The sequence below is a fragment of the Symphalangus syndactylus genome, chromosome 24, assembly GCF_028878055.3.
Source record: "Symphalangus syndactylus isolate Jambi chromosome 24, NHGRI_mSymSyn1-v2.1_pri, whole genome shotgun sequence".
Lineage (NCBI taxonomy): Eukaryota > Metazoa > Chordata > Mammalia > Primates > Hylobatidae > Symphalangus > Symphalangus syndactylus.
The window spans coordinates 56,271,549-56,296,134 of NC_072446.2; the positions used below are offsets into that span (position 1 = coordinate 56,271,549).

The 24,586-nt window shown below is 43.1% G+C and overlaps 1 protein-coding gene across 1 annotated transcript in view; it reads right to left on the bottom strand.

Moving 5' to 3' along the window:
• The window catches only part of RIN2 (Ras and Rab interactor 2), a 206,063-nt gene extending 184,362 nt beyond the window's left edge, over nt 1-21,701 (bottom strand). The window contains exons 1-2 of the mRNA XM_063634164.1: nt 21,525-21,701; nt 14,010-14,135 (exon numbers count right to left, since the gene is read on the bottom strand). The gene's annotated coding sequence lies outside the window, so the exon portion shown is untranslated. The remainder of the gene's footprint in view (nt 1-14,009; nt 14,136-21,524) is intronic.
• Nucleotides 21,702-24,586: the final 2,885 nt, after the last annotated feature.

Sequence of the window (24,586 nt, forward strand, 5' to 3'; positions counted from 1 at the left end):
TTCTTGATTTCATCTGCTATTGGCTGATTAGCCCATTAATTTGAACTCAGTCAATTAGCTGCAGGCATGCAGTTGATTCATTATATGAGAACTAGAGAGAAGTAGTGATCTGGGGGCAAGGGAAAGAGTGGTGACCCCCACAAATGGGGCTGACTGTGCGAGAGGCCACTGTGGAGTGGATTAGAGTGGGGAAGTCTATCGCTGAGCTTGATAGTGCCTGCGTTCTTCCTGCAGGAATGGTGAATGAACAGCTCCCCTCAATTCCCCCATTCTCAGAATCTGACCCTGCACTGTTAGGCGGATACAAAGCAAGTGACTCTTGATCAGACCCGAAGGGACAATGCTGAGGAAGCTGAGTAACTTCTGCAGTAACCAAAGAAAGAAGATAATCATGAGTACTCTCATGTCTTTCTTTACCCGACACCTGGACATTTTAACCACCAACTTCCTATTCACAGACAAAAAGTAATCCAGGGAGTACTGTTACCAGACAATGACTATTTTTAGCAAAAGATTTAAAGTCTGATCTTGCTTTTCCTTTTGATTCTTTCAGTGAGGATGTCCACGCTATGAAACAATTCCCAAGTATGCCATTCTGATGGGGGCGCTGCAGTGTGATGGGAGCTAGAATTGCTTTTTTAACTTTTTATTCGGAAATAATTTTGAACTTACAGAAAATAATTGCAATTATCCAAACCCTTACTAGTTAGGAAGGAGAAAAACAACCCAACACAAAATAAGCAAAAGATTTGAACAGACATTTTTATCAAAGAAGCTATGCAAATGGCAAATGAGCACATGAAAAGATGCTTAACATCATTAGTCTGTAGGGAAAGGCTAAAATCACAATAAGATGCCGTGACACATCTATCAGAATGGCTGAAATAGAAAAGAGTGATATTACCAACTGTCAATGAGGACTCAGAGAACTGGAAGTATCATACATAGTTGATGGGAACATAAAATGGTACAGTCTCTTTGGAAAACAGTTGGGTAGTTTCTTAAAGAAATAAACATAAACTTAACACATCACACAGAAATTCCACTCATGGGTATTTACTCAAGAGAAGTGAAAATATGCGTCTACAGAAAGACTTGTATGTGGGTGTTCACAGTAGCATGATTTATAACAATAAAACTAAAAACAGTCCAAATGTAGAATGGATAAACAAAATGTGATAAATCCATGCAATGAAATACTATTCAGCGGTAAAAAAAGAACAAGCTATTGATACCTGCTACAAAGTGGATGACTTTAATAACATTATGTTGAGTGGGAAGAGTCAGGCACAAAAGACCACATATGGTATAGTTCCACTTATGTAAAGTTTCTGGAAAGCTGTATAAATTTACTAAAACACTACACTGGTACACTTAAAATAGGTAAATTTTACGGTATGTAAATTATACCCAAATAAAGCTTTTTTAAAAAATGGGAGCATATTCTAAATATTGTTTGTACTGTGCTTTTTTCTACTCAAAACTATAACTCAAAGAGAGTTTCATATTAGTACAGGAGATGGCCCTCATTTTTTAGTGGTTATAATGGTTCATTGTATGATTGTGCCCAAATTTAAGTAACTCAAATAGCCGTGAACCAAAAGTTCTCATTTCCCCATTCAGACCAAAGACCTTGTAGGCATACAGTTTCTGCGCTCAGTTTTAAAAGCTACAAATTCGTTCCTTCCTTGCCTCAAAATCTCTTGAGCACCCTGTGATGGATGCTAATGGTGCCTCCCTTGTCCCCTCCACACCCACTGTTCCCATCCATGCCAAGGGTTTCCCACTGCAGGTACCCGCGAGTCTCTTCATGAAGTCTCTCTGGAGACAGGAGCATCCTTGAATCACGCATGGGTGGCCAGAAGTGCCAGGAAGTTACTGCCTTTTGGAGCAGTCCTCACCAATGATGGAAGGAAGTTGTGGATAAACACCCCAGCTCCCTCACTCTGTGGGTACAACCACTCGGAGGTGAGGTCTCCAGCACCTCGCAGAGCTCCCAGCGCCACTGAGCCCCTGTTGCCAATGGCGGCATCTGATCTTTAACACTCGTTCTTTCCCTTCTCTCTCCCGTTTCCCTACTCCTCCTCCATCCTTCTGGAATCACTCACCAAATAAATTACTGCATCTAAATCCTTGTCTCGGGGGACCAAAATAAACCACCACCAAGAAGCGACAGTTAGTAATTGATTTATACATCTGGTACTTTCCGCTTTATCCTTGTGCATTTTTTTTATATTAAACAATCTTTATTTGAAAAACAGTACCTTGGCCGGGCACGGTGGCTCACGCCTGTAATCCCAGCACTTTGGGAAGCTGAGGTGGGTGGATCACGAGGTCAGGAGATCGAGACCATCCTGGCTTACACGGTGAAACCCTGTCTCTACTAAAAAAAAAATACAAAAAAAAATTAGCCGGGCGTGGTGGCAGGCGCCTGTAGTCCCAGCTACTTGGGAGGCTGAGGCAGGAGAATGGCGTGAACCCAGGAGGCGGAGCTTGCAGTGAGCCGAGATGGTGCCACTGCACTCCAGCCTGAGCAACACAGAATGAGACCCCGTCTCAAAAAAAAAAAAGTACCTTATAATCTTAACACTATCAAACTTCAATAAGAGCAATTTCAGCATCAATAAACAGTAGCTAAACTAATGAGAGAGCAATCAAAAGTGCTTTCAGAACCTGGCTAAAGGGAAAACAGAATCAAATTGGCAGGTGCTCTGGACCCAAGAGCTCCCATTGTGACCCACCTCCCTCTTGGGGGCCCTGGCAGCCCATGGTCCTCTTGGCACTTCTTTTTTCATTTCTTTGAGATGGAGTCTCACTCTGTCACCCAGGGTGGAGTGCAGTGGCACAATCTCGGCTCACTGCAACCTCTGCCTCCCAGGTTCAAGTGATTCTCATGCCTCAGCCTCCCAAGTAGCTGGGACTACAGGCATGCACCACCACACCTGGGTTTTGTTTTCTTTTTTGTATTATTAATAGACATGGGGTTTTGCCATGCTGGCCAGGCTGGTCTCCAACTCCTGACCTCAAGAAATCCACCTGCCTGGCTGGGTGCGGTGGCTCACGCTTGTAATCCTAGCACTTTGGGAGGCCGAGGCGGGCGGATCACGAGGTCAGGAAATTGGGACCACGGTGAAACCCCGTCTCTACTAAAAATACAAAAAATTAGCCGGGCGTGGTGGCGGGCACCTGTAGTCCCAGCTACTCGGAGAGGCTGAGGCAGGAGAATGGCGTGAACCCGGGAGGCGGAGCTTGCAGTGAGCCGAGATTGCGCCACTGCACTCCAGCCTGGGCGACAGAGCAAGACTCCGTCTCAAAAAAAAAAAAAAAAGAAATCCACCTGCCTTGGCCTCCCAAAGTGCTGGGATTACAGGTGTGAGCCACCACGCCTGGCCCCTCTTGGCACTTCTGGGCTCCTGTGGGCTGTGGATGGTGGAACCCTAGGAGCCAAAGGGCCACTCAGGAAAGGCTGCAACTTAGCATTGCAGTCAGCCAGCTTCTGCCTGTTGTAGTCATTTTCTTTCTGCAGCACCTGGAGTTCTGTCTTAGTGGTCGCAGCGGCCATCTAGCTATCCTGGGCTATTCTCTTGTGGAAGAGGATCTCCCTCTGAAAACTGGAAGTGTCTTTCTTCAATTCCTGGGCCAGGTCTTGGGCCATCTTCTTGTAGTGGTTGTGGGTTGTGACATGTGGTTCATGTATGTGTGCACCTTGTGAAGTCTCTGGTCAAGGTCCAGGCAGTAGGCATCCTCCTGTGTGGACTCCCATGAGACCCCATCATGTGTTCTCGGTGGAGATCAGGCAGAACAGGAAGCGTCGGCTGTAGCTTCGGGAGCTCCCTCTCCAGCTGTGCCCTTGCACCCTGCAGAGAGGCCTGCTCGCTGATCAGACTTTGGACTTGTGCTGTGAGTTCTTTATGCCTTTGATTTCTTCCCACAATTGCATGTCTGCTTCTCCAGTCTCCCCCTCAGGACATTCGAAGGATGCACCTAAGTCACCATCGTCATCCACACTCTTCAGAGGACTTGTGGCTGGGACGCTAGGGGACTGCCACATCCTGCTTCCGTGTTCTCCTCCACTGCCAAGTCCCCATCCTCCACATGGTCTCTACCACCCTCCAGCAGATGCAGGACACTGGGCTGGGGTGTGGACAGGGGAAGTCAGTCGCTTCACTCCAACATTTATGACTGTTTCATTCCTGCCTTGGCCTGCTTCGGCCTTCTTTGCCTGCAAGCGTTGCTTCCGTCTGACAATTTCCTGGTCGGGCAGCTCTGTAGGTTGCTGGTGGTCGCTGCTATCATTCAGATCATCCGCAGTTTTCCCCTGATCTTCTGCCCCGGCTGTGAAGTATATGGACATGCTTTGCATCAGTCACTTGGGGAAGTTCAGGAGGCTTCCTTTTTGATGCTTTTTTCAGAAGCTCACCTAGGTCCTGATGGGAAAGACCTGCTTATTTCATTCAGAACCCTAGGCAGAGGGTTTGGAGCAATCCAGGACTGGCCTGTGGCATGGGTGACATGAGGCCCCCCACCAGCCTGGGGTGCTGACTGCATCGTGGCTCTGGCCTTTCCTTGGACTATGCCCTGGACCGCACCCCTTTGGGCTGGCTCTGCCCTTCTTTTCACTGCATGTCATCTCCTGACCATAAAGGCCACCACAGCAGTGCATGCCCAGATCACCCAGGGTATCCCTAGGGTCACTGGCCCTAGTCCCAGGATTCTGTACATCACTAGCACTGCCACCCGCAGGGGGCCAGCAGCAGCTAAGTAGGTATTGCGTGGCGAGCAGCAGGCTCTCCATGGCTCCAGAGGGCTCTGCTGCTCTGTCTCCCCTTGCCAGTGGCCTGTGGACAGCTAACTGGAACCCTGCGGAGTGTTTTGTCTCTGACACAAACAAGGGCCCACCAACCAGAGTAGACCGCCCGTTGGGCTGGGGGAGGGGAGGCACCTTGTGCTTTAGAAAACTGTGTCCCTGATTTTGCTGTGCGAATAGAAAATGACATTACTGATACAGGGCGTTGGGGGAGTGGAAAGAGCTCATGGCAGACCCGAGCTGAGGCCACTCCAGGCCCCACCTGGCCCTACAGCACAGCTAGATGGTCAAAGCAGGGCCATGCCACAGCCCGTGTCTACACACCATCCTCTTCTCGGCTTTCCTTCACCCGACTCCCCTTCCCCTGACTCCCATTGGGCCATGGCGGCCTCTCTGGCCCTGCTGGGGATCAGGCTCAGGGAGGAGAGGGGCGGCCTGTGACTGCCAGGTGTGGCCTGTGAGTTTATACAAACAGAATCAAGCCACTAATCATGCAGGCATCTTAACGGCTTGCATAAGGCATATGATTTCATTCATAGTTTAATTAGAATGCACTGTAAGACACTAGCATCAAGGTCTGGGTTCATTGGCTTGCTTGCTTACCCAATGCAAGGACACAGTATAAATAACTTATAAGTGTTTGGAAAGACATTTAATCATTTAAGGCTTAGGTTTCTTCTGCAGGCCTTCTTTAGACGGCCAAGAACACAACAGTGATGCCACCCCTAGCATATGCTTTATGACTTATAACTCACAAAAAGCATAAAACTGCAAGTCTTTTCCATGCTAAGTTGGAAAAAGTCCTGTAAATTTATGACTGCAAATTCCAACCAACATAAAAGCTTTGCCTCTTCTCCTTCCAGCTAAATTGCATCCATGCCAGATGAGAGAGCCAAGGTATTGAGAGAAGCACAGAAAAGACATTTTTGCAGAATCCAAAACCTTCTAAAATTTAGGAAAACACACACATCAGTATGACTGACAATTTATTCATTCTACTTGCTGCTCTTATTTCATTCTGACAAGTTTGGGCAACTGGTGTGTGCTGAATCCAAGTCTAATCGCTTGAGGCAGCTGCTGAGGTGTTAACAGGTTGTCACTGTGGAGGAACAAGCTCACCGTCTCCAAACACTTCACGATTCTAAGGTGAACAAAGCCATCGTACAAGATAAAGTAACAATTCCCAGCTCAGGTCTGAGATAAAGAGATTCCTGGAGCCTTAGGGTGTGCAGCTTTTAGTATCATCTCATCTCCCATTAATATGTTATTAATTTAATTTAATATGTTATTAAATTCTAAGTTGTACTTAGAATATCATTAAGGTTTTGGGATTTTGCCAAAAGTGATAACTAAAACTAGCACTAGTAAAGACTTAAATTTCACATCATGTTTGCCCAATTTGGCAGAAGATAGAGGAAGCATGGTAGATTGCCTTATTGGTCTTAAGCCAAGGTCAACAGTGGAAACTCCTCCAGCGAAGGCAGAACACATTTCTCTGCCTCTTGACTTAGGTTTGGCCATGTGACTTGCTTTGGCTAATAGAATAATACAGAAATGTCAGTGTGCCAATTCCAAGCACAAGCTTTACAAGGTTTCTTGGGCTTCCACTTATACTCATGCACTTTTGCCATTGTCCCAAGGAGAGCTTTCCTCAGGTAGCCACGCCCACCAACCTGGACTTAGAGTGTGCTAAGTGTTGCTGGCCTGAACCCAGACATCAGTGGGAAGCCAAGCCTAGCTGAACCTGTGCAGGAAGCAGCGTCACCTAGCTGAGCCCAACCTAGATCTGCCAGATCCCAGCTAACCTCTGTTTGCATGAGCTAAACAGATACTTATTATCAATTTCTTGTCTTTTTTTTTTTTTTTTGAGACAGGATCTCACTCTGTTGCCCAGGCTGGAGTGCAGTGGTACAATCATGGCTCACTGTAGCCTCGAGCTCCTGGACTCAAGCAATCCTCCCCCCTTAGCTTGCCTATTAGCTAGGACTACAGGTGCACACCACCGTGCCTGGGTAATTTTTGTTATCTTTTGTAGAAATGGGGTTTCACCATGTTGCCCAGGCTGATCTCAAACTTCTGTGCTCAGGCAATCCTCCCACCTCAGCCTCCCAAAGTGCTGGGATTACAGGTGTGAGCCACTGCACCCAGCTCAGTTTTCCTACTGAGTTTGGAGATGGTTTGTTGCACATGTAAGAGCTGATGCCAGAGCAAAGGGGAAGTACAGGAAGCCAGGGGGAATAGTGCGTAGTAGGTTTCTCCTCTTTCCTTCTCTGGAAAAATGGGTGGCAACGTACAGGATATAATCATGATGTTCATAGTTGCTTTTTAAAAAGTCCATCTCACGCCAGTTAGAATGACGATCATTAAAAAGTCAGGAAACAACAGATGCTGGAGAGGATGTGGAGAAATAGGAACGCTTTTACACTGTTGGTGGGAGTGTAAATTAGTTTAACCATTGTGGAAAACACTGGGGCGATTCCTCAGGGAACTAGAACTAGAAATACCATTTTACCCAGTGATCCCATTACTGGGTATATACCCAAAGGATTAGAAATCATTCTACTATAAAGACACATGCACACTCACGTTTACTGCAGCATTGTTCACAATAGCAAAGACTTGGAACCAATCCAAATGCCTATTAATGATAGACTGGGTAAAGAAAATGTGGCACATATACACCATAGAATACTATGCAGCCATAAAAAAAGATGAGTTCATGTCCTTTGCAGGGACATGGATGAAGATGGAAACCATCATTCTCAGCAAACTATCACAAGGACAGAAAACCAAACACCGCATGTTCTCACTCATAAGTGGGAGTTAAACAATGAGAACATATGGACACAGGGTAGGGGAGCATCACACACTGTGGCCTGTCAGGGGCTGGGGGGCTGGGGGAGGGATAGCATTAGGAGAAATACCTAATGTAGATGACAGGTTGATGGGTGCAGCAAACCACCATTTCTAGCAGAAATGGATAAATTCCAGGACACAAAGACCCTCCCAAGACTGAACCAGGAAGAAGTTGAATCCCTGAATAGACCAATAAAAGTTCTGAAATTTTGGGGCAGTCATAAATAGCCTACCAACCAAAAACAAAACAAACAACAACAAAACAAAACAAAACAAAACAAAAAAATCCCAGATGGATTTACAGCTGAATTCTACCAGAGGTACATGTATACCTATGTAACAAACCTTCATGTTCTGCACATGTACCCCAGAACTTAAAGTATAATAATTAAAAAAAAAAGTCCCTATGACTTGGGCCAGGCGCAGTGGCTCATGCCTGTAATCCCAGCACTTTGGGAGGCTAAGGCAGGCAGATCATCTGAGATCAAGAGTTTGAGACTAGCCTGGGCAACATGGCGAAACCCTGTCTCTACTAAAAATACAAAAATTAGCTGGGTGTGGTGGTGCATGCTTGTAATCCCAGCTACCCAGGAGGCTGAGGTAGGGGAATTGCTTGAACCCAGGAGGTGGAGGTTGCAGTGAGCTGAAATCACACCACTGCACTCCAGCCTGGGTGACAGAGTGAGACCTCATCTCAGAAAAAAAAAAAAGGTCCCTATAACTTCTTCCAAGAACATCCTAACTTCTGAGTCCCATAGTTGGACTATTCCAAGATGAATCCTATAGTCTGTCACGGTAATGGTGGGATTGAGCCCCAGTGCCCACAGTGGTAACCTGCCCATGTCACAGAGTGTATGGCCTCTTTGCCCTCCGTATGACACTCCCTACTCCCTCATTGTGCTTCAGGGCATCCCTGCCCATATAAATACTGGCATCCCAATTTTTGACCAAAGCTAAGTCTCACTGTAATAAATAGTAACTAACACTCACTGAACACTTGAATGTGCCAGACGCCATGACACACAGGTAACTTTACTTCTCAGTGCTTCAGTTTTCTCATCTGTAAAATGAGGATAAGAATAGTGCCTACCTAAATAAACTAGAAAATCTAGCAGAAATGGATAAATTCCTGGACACAAAGACCCTCCCAAGACTGAACCAGGAAGAAGTTGAATCCCTGAATAGACCAATAACAAGTTCTGAAATGTTGAGGCAGTCATAAATAGCCTACCAACCAAAAACAAAACAAAACAAACAACAAAACAAAACAAAACCCAGATGGATTTACAGCTGAATTCTACCAGAGGTACAAAGAGGAGCTGGTACCATTTCTTCTGAAACAATTCCAAACAATTGAAAAGGAAGGCATTCTCCCTAACTCATTTTATGAGGCCAGCATCATCCTGATATCAAAACCTGGCAGAGATACAACAAAAAAATAAAACTTCAGGCCAATATCCCTGATGAACATTGATACAAAAATCCTCAATAAAATACTGGCAAACCAAATCCAGCAGCACATTAAAAAGCTTATTCACCACGATCATGTCAGCTTCAACCCTGGGATGCAAGGCTGGTTTGACATATGCAAATCAATAAAGGTAATTCATCATATAAACAGAAATAAAGATAAAAACCACATGATTATCTCAATAGACGTAGAAAAGTCCTCCAATAAAACTCCACATCCCTTTATGTTAAAAACTCTCAATAAACTAGGTATTGAGGGAACATACTTTAAAATAATAAGAGCCATTTATGACAAACCTACAGTTAATATCACACTGAATGGACAAAAGCTGGATGCATTCCCCTTGAAAACTAGCACAAGATAAGGATGCCCTTTCTCACCACTCCTATTCAACATAGTATTAGAAGTTCTGGCCAGGGCAATCAGGCAAGAGAAAGATAAAAAGGGAATTCAAATTGCCTTTGTTTGCAGATGACATGATCCTATATCTAGAAAACCACATTGTCTCAGCCCAAAAGCTTCTTAAGCTGATAAGCAACTTCAGCAAAGTCTCAGGATGCAAAATCAGTGTGCGAAAATCACAAGCACTGCTATACACCAACAATAGACAAGCAGAGAGCCAAATCATGAATGAACTCCCATTCACAATTGCTATAAAGAGAGTAAAATACCTAGGAATACAGCTAACAAGAGAAGTGAAGGGCCTCTTCAAGGAGAACTACAAACCACTGCTCAAGGAAATCAGAGATGACACAAACAAATGGAAAAACATCCCATGCTCAAGGATAGGAAGAATCAATATTATGAAAATGACCATACTGCCCAAAGCAATTTATAGATTCAATGCTATCCCCATTAAACTACCATTGATATTCTTTACAGAATTAAAAAATAACTACTTTAAGATTCACATGGAACCAAAAAAGAGTCTGTATAGGCAAAGCAATCTGGAGCAAAAAGAACAAAGATCTGATTTTTAGTTTTGAGTTTTACATGTAAGTCTTTAATCCATCTTGAGTTGATTTTTGTATAAGGTATAAGGAAGGGGTCCAGTTTCAATTTTCTGCATATGGCTAGCCAGTTTTCCTAGTACCATTTATTACATAGGGAATCCTTTCCCCATTGCTTGTTTTTGTCAGGTTTGTCAAAAATCAGATGTTTGTAGTCTTATTTCTGAGATCTCTGTTCTGTTCTTTTTGTCTATGTGTCTGTTTTTGTAACACTATCATGCTGTTTTGGTTACTGTAAACTTGTAGTATAGTTTTAACTCAGGTAGTGTGATGCCTCCAGCTTTGTTCTTTTTGCATACAACAAGCTTTCAATAAATGCTAGTTATTTTCCATCAAGACTTGCTTATCCTTATTACTATCAGGCTTCTAAGCTGCATCTACTAGGGTTGAAAGAACAGAGTAGAATTGAGGAAAACAATGAGGTAAAAGAGATTGAAGAGAAAGGAATACATTTCATCTTCATTAAGCCACTTTAAAATTCTCAGCCCACTGATGGCAGTGCTGGCCTTTCACTAATCAGTGAGCAGGTAGAACAACAGGAACTATAAAGCATTCTCCGTTAATTCTATTTAGTTAATGAAGTTCTATTGCACTGAGGGCAGGAGAAGCCTGAGAACAAGAGAAGATAAAAGAGAGTTCTAGTGGGAGAGGCTGGTTAGGTTGTGCTCCTTGGAGTATAGATCTAAGGCATGGGAGGCATTTTCAAAGGACTGTGTCCAAGAGAGGATACATTGTTTCCAACAGGGCTCAGCAGGGGCTGGAATACTTCCCTCAGGTGTGCAGATGACTAGGGCTTGCTCTAGGTGGTGCCAAAGCACTCCTTGGCATACCATGAAATAGGGCACTAAAACCTAGCTTTTGAAGGGGCCTTCAGGACTCAGTCAAGGTGGAGAAGGGGATGGGTCACTCAGTTGGTATTAAAAATTAACCATCCCTAGTGACCCAGGTGAAAGTAGGGACTACTCAAAGGTGGCTGACTGACTGCTTGCCAAGGAATTCTCCTTCAGTGATGTCATCCCTCCAGCCTGCCTTTCTATAACACAGCCTCACTCCAGACCTTCAGTCACACTGTGGGAAGGGGGAAGAGAGGGAGGCCAAGCCCCAGGAGCTCTGGCTATACTTTTTTTTTTTTTTTAAAGAAACTTTTTGTGCAGATAGTGCCCAAGCTGATCTTGAACTCCTGTCCTCAAGCAATCCTCCTGCCTCGGCGTCCCAAAGGGCTGAGATTACAGACATGAGCCACCACACCCGGCTTGGCCATACCTGGTAGGGGCAGCTCTTTCTGCCAAGCACGTAGGTCACCTAAGAACGGGGTGCTTGGGACAGGGCTCAGTGAAATCACCCGGCCTGCTCCAAATTCCGCCTTGACACTGCCTAACTGGGTGATGTACGGCAAGTGAGTTAACCTCGTGAGACTCAGCTTCCCAGTCTGTAAAATGAGAATAATAACAATCCCACCTGTATAGGGCTGTCATAGTGATTAAATGTGACAATGGATGCTGTGGTCATCAGTTCTCCAATGTTGTATATTGGCTTTTCCCCTCTTGAAAATATTTTTTGCTTGGATAACCTAATGAAATATTGTATCTCAGAGTCCTGTGGCAGTTCCTGTTATTGTTTATTTTACAATTGCATTTTATTGAAGTTATTTATTTATGAAAGTCAAACACAGGGATGTTTTATCTAACAGGAAGGACAGAGGAAGTGAGAAATAAATCTTTGGCCTCAAAAGACAAACCTACAACATCATGATAAGACTTCAGTATTTATACCTGGAACTATGCACTTCCTTACTCTGTCATCATTATTATCAAGAAAATTCACATCTAATGCTCTTTGGTGTTTATTTAACATGCATTTATTAGATACTTGCTCAGGTAAGGGTCTTTGCTAGAAGAAAAGAGGTGAGGAATAGGAAAGACAGATCAATCCCGGGCCTTCCCGAAATAAAACTAGGGATAGAGACATTGACGACAGAATCACATAATGATGCCAGGCGCGGTGGCTCCGCCTGTAATCCCAGCACTTTGGGAGGCTGAGGCAGGCAGATCATGAGGTCAGGCAATCGAGACCATCCTGGCTAACACAGTGAAACCCCGTCTCTACTAAAAATACAAAAAAATTAGCCAGGCGTGGTGGCGGGCGCCTATAGTCCCAGCTACTTGGGAGGCTGAGGCAGGAGAATGGCGTGAATCCAGGAGGCAGAGGTTGCCATGAGCCGAGATTGCGCCACTGTACTGCAGCTTGGATGACAGAATGAGACTCTGTCTCAAACAAACAAACAAACAAACAAACAAAAAAGAACTCCATCTCAAAAAATAATGACAATAAAATAAAGAATCACATAATGATTATTTTACATGATAAGGAAAAGAATATTGTGTAATATGAGCAGATACCACAGGATCTAAATTCATGGAGGGAAGGTAGACAGCTTCCTGAGAGAACTCTACATTTAAGTCAGAACAGGAGGCACCCAACCAGGGTCCAAATTAAGAAATAGAGCAGCAACATATTGTGCAGAGATAGTTCTCTAACATTTTTCTCTCTCGTTCCTCTAACTCTGCAAGGGTTTGCTTTCTCTGAGAGCAGTTGTGTCTACAGGGCAGCTGAGGCCCAGCTCCCAGCCCAGAAAGAATGTGTAGTTAGAGCAGTGGTGAACCTCACAAGCTTGAAATCAGGCAGCCCCGGGTTGAAACTCCAGCAACACATTCAATAGTTGTGTGGCCTTGGGTAAGCCAGTTCATCTCATTCAACTTCTGTTTTCTTACTTGTAAACAAGTTTGATGATATCTTACACTTAAAACAGTGTTGCTGTGGGTTTAAATGAGATAGCTGAAAACAACAATGTTTATTTTGCTCATGAATCTGCTACAGGAGCAGGGCTCAGCAGGGATGGTTCAGCAGGGACAGCTTATCTCTGCTCGATTTAGCATCAGTGGGGGCAGCTCAAAGGCTGGGGGCTGGAGCCAGCCTTCTAAGTCCCATGTCAGTGGGGCTGTCAACTGGAGCACCTACACGTGGCCTCTCTGCAGGGCCTGGCTTCCCAGAAACATGGCGGCTGGGTCTCAAGGACATGTATCCTAAGGGATTTAGAGAGCTAGGTGGAAGCCCCGTCACCTTTGCTAATCAAGACTTTGATGTCACTCGGCATCACTTTGCCACATTCTTTATGTCGAGGCAGTCACTGGGTCCTGCTCAGATTCAAGGAGAGGGAAAATAGACCTCTCCACTTGATCGAGGAGTAGCAAGGTTTTGGAGGAGCCGTGACTGTGACCTATGTTGGAAAATATGATCTGCCATAGTGGCCTATACTGAAATCCCATCAATGCAATTTCCTTTCAGTGTGAAGATTTATAATTCTATGAAAAAAAATCTACAAAAAGTGGAGAACAGGAAGCAAGGTGGTAGGAACTGAAGAAAGAGAAGTAGAATCATTACTGCCATGTCCTCTTTCAGTTATTGCCAGGTTCTTTGTACTCGGTGGTGGTGTCATCCCTCAGATGGGGCAACAGCAGTGCCCACCTCGTGGTGGTTTGTGATAATTGAATGAACTAACCCATTAAAGTGCTTAAAGCTGTGCTTGGCCCATGATGAGTGCTCTGAAAATGTGAATGGTTTCCGTTTATGCTCGTGGGCTCCTAACTTGTGTGATCTTGATGTGGCCCTGCTGCCAGTGTATCATGGACAGAATCCCTCAGACAGCTGGAAAACATCCTCCGTGTTGCTCTGTCGGAGCAAAGTCCCTTCCACAGCCACATACCACAACTATAACACACGATATTCCCAATCACATTGATGAGCTTGGAAATGAAGAACACGCTGGGATGGCACACACTGGGTTTATGGTCTTGCTGCTACGTACCCCTTCACGCCAGCATCTGTTCTCCTCTCCCACTGCAGTTCAGCCCAACCTCCTCAGCGTTCTGAAGGGCTTGCACATTTTTTCTTTTCTGATAGACGTTCAGAAGTCCAGATCTCTCATCTCCAACTACAACGCAAAAATTGACCATTCAGCATTTTGTATGTATATTAAAAACACAGTGAACAACCACACAGAGGACTTGCTTCCTAGCCTGGCTCTGGGAGGAGACATTGCTAAATGAGAACACAGTGATGGCCTTTCCTTCCCATCCCTGGTCCTCCACCTCTGGACCAGGAAACCGAGGAGGGAGATTTCTTTACCAGAATGCCCTCTAAATGCCTGTGCCAATGCTCAGATTTTAAAAACTCTAAATGGTCTTTCATGAATGGAACTAATCAACAAGCATCATGTCTTCCCCACCAGTTAAGTGACAATTCATTTCTTTCCCTTATCCCTTGCATCACATCGCTTCCTACAAAAAGGATCCCGAAATCTTCCAGTCTAGGATTCTGGATATGGGACTAATCAGAATAAGAAATTCCTATATTGCCAGGCACAGTGACAGACATCTATAATCCCAGCACTTTGGAAGGCAGAGGCAGGTGGATCGCTTGGTCTCAGGAGTTTGAGACCAGCCTGGGCAACATGGTGAAATCCCGTCTCTACCAAAAATACAAAAAATTAGCCAGGCATAGTGACACACGCCTGTGGTCCCACCTACTCGGGAGGCTGAGGTGGGAGGATCGCTTGGGCCTGGGAGGCCGAAGTTGCAGTTAGCAGAGACTATGCTACTACACTTCAGCCTGGGTGACAGAGTGAGACTCCCTCTCGAAAAAAAAATTCCTATATTATCCTATATTTCATTTTTAACTGTTTGAATCAGTATCCTAGCCTTTTCAAAATTACCTAAGTACATGCATGAATGCAGTCACCTTGCTTGAAAATGCAAATATTAGATCAAAGCTCAAGTTCCCTTTGACCATCACCATTAACTCCTATATCCTTGGCAGAAGTGGTCATTTTTATAATTTAAATTGTATCTTTCCAGATTGCTTCTGTGCATTCCAATATCCTATTACACACACACATACACACACACAAACACACATGCACACACACACATACACACACGTGTATGTGTTTTTTTTCTAAATATATGTTTCTCATGTGCTCCACTCTCCTGCTTGTTCTATCCTCAGGATGTCCTGTCAAACTCCTGACATCGGTATAAGAAGGTTATCTCGGTCCTTTTTTTCCCATTGCTTTCCTAATACTTCATAGTCTTGGCTCCTCTGTCAGGCTCTATAACTGGCCTCTGACTTCCTTCCCTGCCATCTCCTCCCCTGGAACTCTCGCACACAGATGCACACACAGCCCTTCCTTCACGCCTGGGTCCATGTTAGCTTTCTGGCCTGGAATATCCTCCCTGTCCCTCTCCTCTTCCTTGAGAAGATTCAGCTCTTGGGCTGGGATGCAACATACTTGGGCTTCGGTCCCAGATGAGTTGCTCAGGCAAATTATTTAACCTGGGTTCTTATATAAAAAATAGGGTAATTGTAATAGCATTTATTTACTTGAAAGCATTGCTCTAAAGATTAAGTAGAATAGGCCGGGCGCGGTGGCTCACGCCTGTAATCCCAGCACTTTGGGAGGCCGAGGCGGGCGGACCATGAGGTCAGGAGATCGAGGCCATCCTGGCTAACACATTGAAACCCCTATCTCTACTGAAAACACAAAAAATTAGCCGGGCGTGGTGGCGGGCGCCTGTAGTCCCAGCTACTCGGAGGCTGAGGCAGGAGAATGGCGTGAACCCGGGAGGTGGAGGGTGCAGTGAGCCGAGACACCGCCAACCTAGGCAACAGAGCAAGACTCCATCTCAAAAAAAAAAAAAAAAGATTAAGCAGAATAATCCATAGAAAGCATTGGTCCACTGCAGGTTATTTAGTAAATACTCAAACAATGTGAACTGCCACCACCGTCAGTGTTAGTGAGCATCATCATCATCATTTTTCAGGAATCATTTAAATCCCACTTTCCTTCTTAATCCCGATTTTCCTCCGAACTCCCGCTTCACACACAGATAGGACTACTCAAAATCGTCCCAATAAACATTGAGCTACGTTGACATCACTTCACAATGTCTTCTAATCTTTCCTAATAGGTAGGCCTTGGATTCAATGTACTGCCCCACTGTATTCAGGGTGAGCTTCACAAATCACACAGTAAAAGGAGCCTGTTGCATGATTTATATTATGGTGTTAAATAAGTAAGTGCAAATAAAATAACTAGTGTAAATGGCCTATGTTCTTGCTTATATAAAACCAAGCACAATCGTAAATTATATAAGAACAAGAATGTAAATGAATATAATTAAAAGTAACTCAATTAATGCAAGGGATAATGTTTTCCTGAAACTCAGCCACTCTTGCATCATAAATACGTGGGCCTGCATATTCTGAGAGAGGAAGGGCTTACATGAGAGAACAAGTCAAAAATTACCCTGACAGCTAATTTGCTGTGTGCAGAGGCTCACACTAGTGACAGGCACCTATAAACTGAGACCACCTGGGGGAACAGCAGACTCCAGTGCCCTGCGTCTTGCTGATGCTGGGACACTCACTGACTGAGTGGAATGGCAGCTGGAATCGTTCACACAATTCAAATTATTCCAATCTCTTTCACTCTGTCTTTGAATTCTCCCACTACATTTCTGTATCTGAACTGCCTGGCAGCTTTCATTCATCCTCCCCCATTACACTGCATTTGGCCTTCATTTTGGGGAAAAAAAAACCAAAAAACAAAAAACATTGACTATGTGTGAAGCCTCCTCTGACTATCTTCATACCTTGCAACAATCTCAGTTTATGGGACGATTTGGCCCCAGGGCAAATTAAATAAACTCAAACTCAGAGGCAGGCACTGAAATTACTTGGCAGAACTTGGTCCCCAGGCTCAATTCTTTGGGATTCTCCAACCTGGCTGCACACCTGTGAAGCTTTAAGCAAGCTCCAAGCCCAGAGTACACCCCAAATCAATTTGGGGGTGGGAACCCTATTTTTGAAGCTTCTTGCGTGATTCCAATGTGCACTGAAGGTTGAGAACAGGAATCTATTGACTCATAGCTTTCGAACACGTTTGACCATCCATCCATGGTAATAAATATATTTCACATCATGATCCATACCCAGGCATATACATACAAAACAGAAACAAACCTTTTGTAGAACAATACATAACTGTTACTACCAACCACACACTCTAATATTTTCCGTTTTCTTCACTTTTATTTAAAACAACGCTAGATATGCCCAACTTCACCCCTTAATGAACCACAGTTCACTGGGGAAACATGACCTACAGCTTGAAAAACATTGCTGTAGTTAGTCCAGAATGTAATTTGATTAATTAGTAAATGTTGTCCTTGATATAAAAACATACTGGATTTCAGATATTCCAAAGGAGGATATGTGAATCCCTAAGAATAAGTCCATATAGAGGCCCATTTTGAAAATCTTTACTATGGACCAAATCCTTCATTTTACAAAACAGAAAAGCTCAAACTCCTATATACATTCCTCCTGGATGTGTATGTGCCTGTGTGTGTTACATTTTGCCCTAACCTGCTTTTCTTTCTTTTCTTTTTTCTTTTCTTTGCTCTTATCTTCCTTCTCTTTCTTTCTCTTCTCTTCTTTCCTTTTTTTTAGACAGTTTCATTCTGTCACCCAGGCTGGAATGAGATGGTGCAACCTCGGCTCACTGCAAGATTATAGGCTGAGCCACTGCGCCCAGCCCTTTATTTCATATTTTCATGTGCCATTTTGTCTGTTTGAAAAATCCTTAAATGATGACACTGTGGACCCTTAAACATAGAGCTTTTGGAGCTTAGTGATGTTGCTTCAGTGTGTGTTGTTTGGGGGTGCTGGTCTTTTTTTCCTTTGCCCATGATGCATGGGGTAGGTATGTGCATTTTAACATTCGTTGACTGGGTTTTAGCATTCTAAGATATATTTCCAATTTGGATTTGACACAACGGCACTCTAAGGAGGCTGAAAAAAATGCTCATTTGGTCTTATAGAGAAGGGGATTTGCTGTCACGTGCAGGATCTCAATAGTTAGGCTGTTTTCCAGCCTAGAACCCCTTCTAACATCAGACTGTATTGTTTTAGATCTCTGACACCCCTATCTCATGGGCAAAATAGAGGGTAATAAAAAATCCAATTTTCATTAATATTGCTTCAATAGCATCCACAAGTATTTAAAACTAAGTTTTCTGAGGACCTGAGGGGAAAAAAAACTCACCAGGCAAAATGCTATTGGTCAACTTCCAAAGGGGTTTTTACTTGAAAACTACAATAAACAGCCAAACCCAAACAATCTAAAAAATAGACACGAAACTGAACTTGCACTGAATATGTATGACATATGCTACAACATCTAACAGAAACTAAGATACTACTACAGAAACAAAAACACTATAGCCACTTACAAATGGTGCTTTTCCGTAAGAAGAAATATAATCACATATTAAAAACAGAAACAGAATGACTGAGACTTCCCGGCGAGTCCGGGTTAAGCAGCTGGAACAACTTGGGATGCTGTCCTGACCTTCCTGGGCCAGTGTCACCGCATGTGTACACAAGAGCATTTCCTCAGCAAAGTGCCTGTGCTTTCAATGGGTTATTGAACTTTAACGGGGTTGTGTTCCTAAGAGAAATGCAAATTCATTTAAAACTTACATTGGTTTCTCAACAAACTAGAATTTCTCTAAAGACAACTGAAGTGTTTCTACCTTTGAGGATTCTAAATTGTCTTAAATTTTAATTTAATTTTTCTATGGAGGAAAGCCAAATTTATGAAGGGGATTGTCTTGATCAGAATTATTCATGAATTAACCAAATGTGGATTAAGCATCTAGTAGGTGCGGGGCGTTTTGAGAAATCCTGAGTCGCTGTTTTCATAGAAACCCTGAAGTCCTTATAAAGAAATTTATAAATTAAAACCTACAAGGTAATAACAGGTTGAAGAAAATGAAATAGAACTAGACTTAATTTTTCTTAATCCAGTAGTCACAACTCTAGAAACTGAAGTAGTTGCTTATTTTTCCACATATTTTGATAGCATCATCTAGGAGGTTCATATTAACGTTATTCATCGTTACCTAGTATCACTGAATCTTTTTTTTTTTTTTTTGAGACAGGGTCTCACCCTGTTGCTTAGGCTGGAATGCAATGGTGTGATTTTGGCTCACAGCAACCTCCACCTCCTGGGTTCAAGTGATTCTCCTGTCTCCACCTCCCGCCACGATGCCTGGCTAATTTTTGTATTTTTAGTAGAGATGGGGTTTCACCATGTTGGTCAGGCTGGGCTCGAACTCTTGACCTCAGGTGATCTGCCCACCGTGGCCTCCCAAAGTGCTGGGATTACAGACGTAAGCCACTGCACCCAGCCCACTGAATCTTTTTTTGAAGATTTGCACATGTAGGCCACTTGCTGGGTGCCATTTTGAAATCTGCTATTGGTGGAGTTCATCTCTCACTAAAGCCTTTCTTTTCTATTCTGTACATGTTGACTACAGATGCATTATTCTTTGGCTCCTTAATTGTGATCTTGGGTATATTATTTTCCCGATCTTCTCTTAAAGGAGGTAAAATTGGTTCGGTTCATCCTGTCTTAGTATATCCAAGCTTCACAGATGAAAAGATTCAGTGACCAATTTGATTGATTTTCGTTAGGTAGTGAATCCTGCCCGTGTTATCTTCATGACTGGACCACATCTTTGATGTTGGCTCAGGCTAAGAATTTACTCACCAGCTATCAGCTTTCTCATTCCAATTCCCTGTACTTCCCTATCTAGCAACCCCAGCAATGCATCAGTAGCTACCATTGGGAACCCAGATCTAGGCTTGTCCAGTCTTTTCCTACAAAACGATCAATTCTCAACCTTAGAAAGTGTTAAAAACATTGTTCTGTAATCCTAATAACCTGGAAAATTTGGAGTTACTCAAAGTAAAATAAGCTTCTTTGTGCAAGATTTCTAGAGCGTCTCTGCTAGTATAATCTAAAAGGGTCAAAGTATGTTCTAGCATCTCCCAAAACCCTTTAAGTTTTCATTTGTGAAAACCTCAGGATTAGGCCAGCTGTGAAGATAGTGCCCTGGAGTACTTCTTTTCTCCCTCCCTTTTTCCTTTCCTTTTTTTCTTTAAATTAATTGTACTAGAGAAAGGCATTGCCATCTCCCTCTCTGGGGTACGAGAGAGAGAAAGACTAACATTCAAGGAAGACCATGCTATTATCACAGAAAGCCCCTCTATGGCTGAGCCATCCAATACAGCAGCCACGAGCCCTGTGTGGCAATCGAGCACCTGAAATGTGGCAAGTCTGAATAGGGATGCTTTGTAAGTAGAAAATATGCTCCAGGTTTTGAAGACTTAATACAAAAAAAAATTTAAATGCCTCAATAATAAATTTTCATATTGATCATATGTTGAAATATTGAATTAAATACAATATCTTATTAAAATTAATTTACCTATTGCTTTTGACTTTCTAAAATGTGACTACAAAAAATTTTAAATTACATATGCAACTCATGTTATATTTCTACTGGACAGTGCTGCCTGATAGAATAATCCCCAAAGCCTTACCGGTCATCAATACCCCTTGGTTGGCCTGCTGTATTCTGGACACACATACACACAAACACAATGCTATATTCTGAACACACCACACACACACACGCGCACACACACACACACACACACACAGTGGCTGCTTAGCCTAAAATACCTTGCCCTCCGCAGCCATCTCCTGTTACCATCCTGCCCAACTTTTAAGATCCACCTCAAAACGTAATAGGCGATTGTTAGCACATTTTCAGAAGTGATTCCATGCCGGGCACTGTGCTGAGCCCCTCCTCCCTCAAATCACCCTGGCAGCCTATGAAGGGGTAATAGAATATGCTCATTTTGTAGCTGGAAGGGGTGAGGTAACTGCTTAACGCTATGTGCTGGTCAGTGGCAAACCTGAGTCTTCTTTGGCTTGTCAATCACCAAATCATCTTTGGTTTGTCATCACTGTCCCACCCTATGGTGGCTCTTGCCTCATCTCCCCATGTGTGCTCTAAGTCCTCAATGACAGGCACCCCTTGCTCCTGTGAGCTTCACTTCCCTCACTTTCCGGATCTTAGTTCAAGTGTCTTTCTCATAACACCCATCACTCATTACATCCTATTACCACTGCTTTGACATTTTGTTTCAGGCACATGATACCCTCTGATGACCCGGGTGGATTCTGCTCTTGTTTAAATGTTCACGAGAAATGACACTATGAGGCCTCAGTCAATATTGGATTAAGGTAAACCATATTATATACTTGAATATCTTCCTTTCACCATCTTTTAAAAATGTATATTTTGCTGTTAAAAATGGGAATTAAGTGCACTGATGAGGGTGACCATTACAGACAGGCAGACCCTAAAAAGCCAAGGCAAACCACGCCGGCTGGAAGTAGAATTACCGCTGTGGTAGAATTTGCCTCTGAAGACCTTCACAAGCAGTTCCTCTGTCCACAAAGAAGAATTTCTTTCTTTCAGCTCATACTGTCAACTCGACCTTGTCAACTGCTCTGACCATGTCCCTGGAAGGAGTCCCACTTGTCCTTCCTCTTCCCCCAACCATGGAAAACAACCTGAGAAAAAGCTGGATGGGGGAGGGAAGGAAAAAAATACATATTTCCTTTTCAACATTATTAAAGGAATGAAGATAATAATTATGAGTAATTCAAAAACACTAACATTTTAGGAAAGTTTAGATGACTTTATTCCTTACCTGTTGCCTGAAGCGGACACGATACAGGCAAAGAAAGCCTTCTAGTTGCACTAAGACAACCCCAGTGCTGAGTTTGCATGAGAATAAGAGCATTTCCTCAAAATGCCTCCTGTTAACAGTTCTAGGAATACTTATTTCAAATAATAATTTATCTTTGGAAAAAGAAATTAAAGTTCCTATGAAAAATAAGGATTTATGTTTGTTACATTTTTCATTCCCTTTCCAAAGACTTTTGTGTAATGAAGAAAATTTAGATTACTTCAAAATGAACTTCTTAGTTAACTTTCCTCAACTGATGATCTCTCTTTTCCCTAGAGAAGTCATGTTATTGCAATTTTATGAAGCTTTTCTCACTTCCACGTAATAATATCTGAGGCAGGGGGCACATTTCCTCTTTGGTGGATCAGGTTTTCTTTCAAAGATCAAGCTAAGAATTTTGTTGACCTTAAACTATCTAAGCCTTAGCACTATAACTCCCAAATTATATTCTTTGGTGTCTTCTTAAATATGTAAGAGGAAATTAAATAACATCCACAGAATTGTATTTTAGTCATTTTCTCAAATAAATTTATTCACTTTTTTGGAAAACTTTTCTAATCTTTAGAAATGACCAGTAGTTTTAGCAATACATATGTATCTGTGATAATTTTCCAATCACTTCTAATTCTGTTTTTCCAATTAAAGAAATGGGACAAGTAATTCATTAGTTTATTCATTTCAAAACCACTGGCTGATTTATTCAAGGTCTAAGCTATACATTACAGGAATGCACATGAAGTCCTGTTTTTCTATGTGGGCCATCTGAAAGAGATGCAGAACATGAGTGTAGTTTTGGCTGGGGAGTATGGGAAAAGGCATTTTAGTTTAGACAGAACCACTTGGTTTAAAGCAGCTGTGCCAAGCTACAACCGTTAGAACACTGGTTAGCCCTTGGGGCATTGAGGATTCACATGGAAAGGCAGGCCAGGTCACCATCTGGACAAAGGGAAGGGTTTCCATTTTACAATGCAAAACTATGGGAACTAGTGACCATCTCAGAGTAGGGGTGAAGTGCTGGAGGTGGAAGGACCACTTAGAGCAGGTAATAGAGACCTGAACTAAGGAATATGGGCTTGAACTAAGAAAGAAGGTGACAGACATGAAGAAGGGCCAGATGAGGCCACCCAAAGGATAAGGAAGTTGGGAGGGGGAATTGGTTTGGGTAAGTGGATGATTATTCTATTTTTATTAATTTTTTTACTGCTGGGGTCACCCTGCATTGCCCAGGCTGGCCTGGAACTCCTCCTGGACTCAAGTCATTCTCCTACTTTGGCCTCCAGAGTAGATGGCACTACAAGTGCAAGCTACAGAGCCCAGCTTATCCTAGATTTAGATAAGTTAAGCCCAACTTGAAAAGTCCAACATTGCTTGAAAAATTTACAGGAATAAATGGATATTCTGTATTGGGATAAAAAGTCCCCTTCCCTAAACCCACATACACAAATAGAGAATGAAGGCCGAGTGGAGTAATAGCTGCCCCCTAATTAATAAGGCTGGAGATCAAGTTATCTGAGTGGGAAGCAGGCCAACTGACTTGTTGGCCTTGTAAGACTGGGGCAGTTGCTGGTGTCAGTGGGTGTATGATTATTTCATTTTTGAATAAATTGAGTCTGAGGTTTCCAGGGTGATCCAGATTGAGAAATCCAAAAGGCAGTTGAAGAATTACTAGAGACAAATGAATAAGTCTATATTCAGAAAACAACTCATCTACAATGAGGGAAATGATGGTCTATAGAGGCCAGATCACCTTCAAGCCTTCTGTTCGATTCTGGGTGCCACATTCTGATAGAAATGTGATAAAATTGGGGCCTGTCAAGAAGTAGATAGAAATGAAATATGTGACCATGTTTAGGAAAAAATGTTTGAAGGAGTCTTGGGTGATTGACTTGGAGAAAAGGAAAAGCAGGGAAGGCTCTGTCATGTGAGTGGAATTAGACTTGCTCAGTGACAGATAAGAGGAGAACCAAAGGAGAGAAATTAGAGGAAGACAAATTGCAACTCGAGATGAGGAATCTCTGGACTAGCACTTTGGGATTGGGTGATTTTCTCCTCATCAAAAATATCAAAGCACAGACTGAACAACAACCCCTGGTGATGCATAGAGGGGACTGCAGCACACGGCAGGGAACCAGGCGACAGTTGGATGTCCCTGAGAGTCCTATGACCCCATGGGAGGAGGCAGATTGGAACAACACATATATCAAAAAGTGGGCGAAGGACATGAACAGACACTCCTCAAAAGAAGACATTTATGCAGCCAAAAAACACATGAAAACATGCTCTTCATCATTGGCCATCAGAGAAATGCAAATCAAAACCACAATGAGATACCATCTCACACCAGTTAGAATGGCCATCATTCAAAAGTCAGGAAACAACAGGTGCTGGAGAGGATGTGGAGAAATAGGAACACTTTTACACTGTTGGTGGGACTGTAAACTAGTTCAACCATTGTGGAAGTCAGTGTGGTGATTCCTCAGGGATCTAGAACTAGAAATACCATTTGACCCAGCAATCCCATTACTGAGTATATACCCAAAGGACTATAAATCATGCTGCTATAAAGACACATGCATACGTATGTTTATTGCGGCACTATTCACAATAGCAAAGACCTGGAACCAACCCAAATGTCCATCAGTGATAGACTGGATTAAGAAAATGTGGCACATATACACCATGGAATACTATGCAGCCATAAAAAATGATGAG